This window comes from Micromesistius poutassou (assembly GCF_964030765.1).
Source record: "Micromesistius poutassou genome assembly, chromosome: 18".
In the NCBI taxonomy this organism is placed as follows: Eukaryota; Metazoa; Chordata; class Actinopteri; order Gadiformes; family Gadidae; genus Micromesistius; species Micromesistius poutassou.
Window position 1 is genome coordinate 13,172,944 of NC_140288.1, and position 5,750 is coordinate 13,178,693.

Below are 5,750 nucleotides of genomic sequence, written 5' to 3' on the forward strand. Positions count from 1 at the left end.
ACCTAAGATGAGTTGAGTTCTTGGAAGTTTTTGTAATATATAATTTTTGTATTGTATTGTATTATTATATGATTGTTAATTAATATTGCTGCCTGCTCCTTATTATGACTCCATTGTAGTACTACTCTATCCTGCTGTTCCATTTTGCCAAACCAGCTAATTGACCCAATTACAGCGACGCAGGAGGAAAATTAATTAAAGAAATGAGTCTTTACTTTTGGATTCTCTGCATAAAACAGAAACGGTCACGCACACAAATGCAAATTCTAAACCCTGTGTTGACCTATCACCCATACAGCCACACACATACAGTACATGCACACCATCACCACCACACACATACATGCACACCGCCACCACACACATACATGCACACCACCATCCCCACACACATACATGCACACCACCACCACACATTCATGCACACCACCAGCACACACACACATACATGCACACCACCACCACACACACATACATCCACATAATTTCCCCACACCCTGACACGGCTCAGTAACATAATGCAGCGCGAGCTGCAATGAACCTTTAAGTCCACAGTCCACATGATTGTAGATTGTGTGTGTATTGTATCCTACGGAGATCCTGAGTGTCGCCCACGACTCCAGGCTGTGACTCTCCCGGCAACGACAATGCAGATTACCAACCGACCGCTGCGGCGTTCGTTTTATTTCTGTCGGCGCCATCGCACTCAGCCGCTTCACCTTTTCATTCCTGTCCTTAATCCCCGGGCCGGGTTAGTGAGGGTGAAAAGCGCCCACGGAATATCTCCCGCCACAAAGCCCCCCAGTGTGCGCCGGGGGGGGGGGGGGGTCTTACGGCCTTGCTTGGCTTTCATGCCCACACGCAATTTCTTTTCATCGCTTTGAGAAATACATGTTGCGTGTTGTGCGGCTCTCTGTCTGCTCCTCCCCCTCCCCCCGCCAGCCCGCTGGCGCTCTTCATATACATATATATTTATATATATTTATATACCCTCACTCTGTAGAAGTGTATTGAAGAACGATGAAAGGCAGGACGGTATATGGATTCCGGTCTTATCAGTCCACCTCATTCCTGTCCGCTCTCCTTCCTTTTCCTTTGGTTTGGTTGCGTTTAAATCTTTAGTTTGAAATTGTTACACCTGAGTTTGATTTGGATGTGAAACAGAAATGATGCAACGAGGTGGAAAAGGTCTCTTGAGAAGACGAGCTCTCCCTCCTCTTACGTACTGCTGTCCCCTCTCAGGGTTATCCGTCTCTTGCATCCTTTACTATTCAGTGTATTTAGCTGATATGGGATTTGTATTTCTGTGTCCATGCACAGAGGGGGCGGACCCTAGATGGACTCTGGATGAGCTCAAAGCGTTTTGAAGAATATAAAATAAGTGTCCGGTCGTACTGCAGATTAAAACAAAACTCGGCTAAGATTGCAAATTTTAGCTGATGCCATGAAAACATGATCTTCTTAATATACTGTATGCCATTTGGTTTCATCCAAAGCACCTTACAATGCCATGAGAGCTATGCATGTCTTAGCATGGTGGCCCCGGTGGGAATCAAACCCAAACCCAAAGAGTGTTTTAACCCCATACTCTCCAGGATCAACTTCTCAACTTAAGATGAATCTTCCTTCCAGTTGCAGAGATTGCAACGCACATTGAATTCAGATCCATGTCTTCATTTCTCAGCTGGTAGGGGTTCAGGGCCTCTTCCTCAAGGACGTCTACATGAAGCCTGGAATGGAGAGAATGGGGATCGACCCCAGAACCTATTGGTTGGGAGTCAAACCCCCCAGATACTACGCTATCCTCTCTGTGAATAGTAGTGTGTCTTACCATACTGAGGTAAATGCATGTATAGCAGTAATCCTGGTAAAAAGGAATGGCAACACAGAAGGTTGGACATGCAGACAGAGCAACCAGCGGATGGACAAACACACAGACAGACAGACAGACAGACAGACAGCAGATACACAGACACAGACAGACACACAGACTGAGGGCTTGATATGCAGATTGCAAAGGGAAGGAATTCACACAATTCCCCATTCACATATTTCCACCCATGCAATATGCTTTGGAAGTGGAGAGATCATGTTTTTACATATTCTGTGTTTTGTTTGCATATCCCTGCAGGTTTGCCTTTCTGTGGATGGTGAATTATGTTGAGCTGTTATGAATTAGAGCCTTCTTCCTTCTACAACCAAGCTAGCCAAGGGAAGAACGTATTATTGGAAACATGGAAATTAAGGCCAGACAGCAAACAACTGACAAAAGACTGACAGAACAACAACCAAATGACTCATTAGCCAGAAAGCTGTGAAGATAATGAACACACACACACACACACACACACACACACACACACACACAGGCGCACACACACAAAGTCTGTGTCCTAACCTGTAGGCATCCTAAAGCATGATGGCCTGATCTCCCCCTGTTGCTTAAAGGTAGAGTAGGGTTAGGGTTCAAACCCCCCAGACCCAGGGACAGCACAGCGCGTGGGCTGACTGCCAGGGGCGGAACTCAACCTGGTTGGATACGAAGGATACTGAGGAGGAACTAATTCGCCCAACTGGATGAAACTTTCAGGGGGAATCGAATAAGTGTACACAGCTAATGTTGATTTGAAACCTTTCAGAAACTTTAGTACAGTTTACTGGTACTGGCCACGTTTGTGTTTGTTGTTAAAGGCAATTATGCCCTACCATTTACATAACATTTGCGTTTAGGGCATTTAGGAGATGCTTTTATCCAAAGTGATTTACAATAAGTACATTTGTCAGAAGAAAGAGAAACATTAGCCTCTCATAAGCAAGAACTATCCCGACTTTCCGAATGATGTTAATCTTTCTTCTTCATAATTCATCATGAAAGAAAAGGTCCATAGATAATTATAGCCAGGTAATCCTATACTAGGATAATTTGTTTATGGACTTGATTTATTGGCGGCACGCTAAGCTATTTTTATTTTAGCATAGCTTGTTAGTACGCTCACACAGGAGAGAGGCTTGGAGAAAAAAACGGATTTAGACAATAAGTGGAAACCATCATTTCAGATAATGTCACTTATTTTTCACTATTTACATATGTAACGGGAATATGACTTGAGTATGTATCAATGTTCATACTCTAGTCAGTCTGAAATAGTCTCAGATAACAAATGTCTTTTAATTCCGCCTTAATGCGTTTCTCTTCTACACTTGATGCCAAACAGACTAAGTATGCATTAGGTGCTGTGTTCTGTAGTTTTATGTGTGTTTTAGACTCCACGTGGGCTGTCATAACTGGGCTGCTGTATGGGAGAAAAACTGAAGTAATTCTGTCTAGGCGTGGCTAATGAAGGCAGGTGTGAGGACTGACTAGGACAATACTGTTATTAACAAGGAGGCGTTTCTCTGGCTGGGAGCTCAGTTGTACGGTCTGAATCTTTACTGCTGCTGGTTGGAGAGCGGAGGAGGCCGCTGTGATGCAACACATACCAACGTGTTGAAATATCTTTAGTTTAGCGCCACACGCATGTTGACGTCTTCGCTGGTGTAACAGAGGTGGGGGGGGGGGGGGAACTGGAGGGCTTTCCAACTAAGAAGCTGTTAGAATAACATTTTAGGGCATCTTTAACACAACTGCGTTCATTAATTTATTTTTTGGGACCACTCTTATGCCACCATCCTCCCAATCTTTCAAAGGCTATTCCCAGTTCACACTGGTGCAGGACTTGGAGGCTCCATGTTCACAATATGATCAAAGAATCAGTGATATCACACCACAAGCACGCTAAATAAAGTTCACTTTATCCCGGTGTCACTATCAGACTGCGTAGATAGAAGTTAAGAGTTGACGCAGATTGTCACCAACGACAGTCTGACAGGCAGTCCTAATCTACTTCTATTCATGGTGCCTTCGCTTGTTAGGGGATCATTGTTTGAAAGTGCATCCATTGTTACGTGTGCTTCATATTCGTAATAGCTGGCCTTGTGATTCATGCATGCTGACAATTTTCCTTTAGCGAGGATTGGAAATAACAGAGTAAGCGCCAGGAAAAAAAATGAGGGGTTATTAATGTGAATCGAGACTGAACGTCAAGCAGGTCGACCACAAAATGTCCCCAATGGCGTGCACAACCTGTCCGTCGCATACTGCACCTCCTCTCCTCCCCTCTTTGCTGTCCATCTAATGGCGTCAGCCATCAACACCCCTCACTGCGATATCGAACCCGTTTCTGTACCACTCTGTCCGTCAGATAACGGCCGCGGCACCCTCAGCAACACTTCAACACAAACCTTTCTTTTATCTATTCTTGCTTCCATTTGAAAAGCCCACAATTATAATACCACAAACAACCTTCACAAACCCAAACTTCTTTCTGCTCATTTTACTGTTAGTATTGAATGACACACGCGCAAGCACACACACACACACTCTAGGTCTTCTGTAGAGGAGTGAATTGAGGCTACACAATAGTTGGCCCACCGGCTGCCTGCATGGACTCCAACGTCACACTGGCCTCTAGCGGCTAGACGAGGTACTGAAGGAAGATGAGCTCCTGAAACGATCCCACCGGACAGGAGCAGCTTCTAACCCTAACCCTAACCCTAACACTAACCCTAACCCGTCCCACCGGACAGGAGCAGCTCCTAACCCTAACCCTAACCCTAACCCTAACCCTAACCCTAACCCGTCCCACCGGACAGGAGCAGCTCCTAACCCTAACCCTAACCCTAACCCTAACCCTAACACTAACCCTAACCCGTCCCACCGGACAGGAGCAGCTCCTAACCCTAACCCTAACCCTAACCCTAACCCTAACCCTAACCCTAACCCTAACCCGTCCCACCGGACAGGAGCTGCTATTCATCGTTCACTTCTTTTCAGGAGTACAAAGTGTGTTGGCTCAGATGAGAAGTCATGCCGCTGTGGGTGGGTGACCCTAACCCTAACCCCTAATCCCTAACCATAACCCCTTACCCCTATTAGTAGTACTAGTACTAGTACTACTAGTAGTATTACTACTAGATGGTGACTATGGCCCGCTTCTATGAATCAAACATTAGCTTGGGTGGGGTAGAGAGAGAGAGAGAGAGAGAGAGAGAGAGAGGGAGAAAGTGTGAGAGAAGGAGAGAGAGAGAGGGGGGGAGTTGTTTATTGGAAAATGGACGATCTAATATATTGGACAAGTCTGATTCGTCTGTGCATGACGTGACCGCTAAAAAGGTCATCAATCACCTTCACTGCATTGACTTTTGGTTTGTTCTGGTGTGTGTGTATGTGTGTGTGTGTGTGTGTGTGTGTGTGTGTGTGTGCGTGCGTGGTGTTCGGCCTCCAACTGAAAGGTACTGGGTTCGATCCCTTATGTCCACACAGTATTGGTGCCTCACTGAGCGACCTTCACCTGTCCTCAATCACCTGTCTGATAATTCAGCATAACACCCACGCATCCACTTAATGGATGAATAGTAATGGAAATTTAAAACACACACACACACACATACAAACGCACACAAGGTGATTCTAATCCTGGATCCGAGTCTAACTCTATGAAGTAGAAACCAATGGATGTTTTTTTATAAGAAAGAACAGCCAACATCTTTAGATAGCAGCTCCCAGTTACCGAGCCCCTGTTTCTCCCAGTCCCCCTGAAGGCTCCCAGTTACCGAGCCCCTGTTTCTCCCAGTCCCCTGAAGGCTCCCAGTTACCGAGCCCCTGTTTCTCCCAGTCTCCCTGAAAGCTCCCAGTCAATGAGCACCGCACC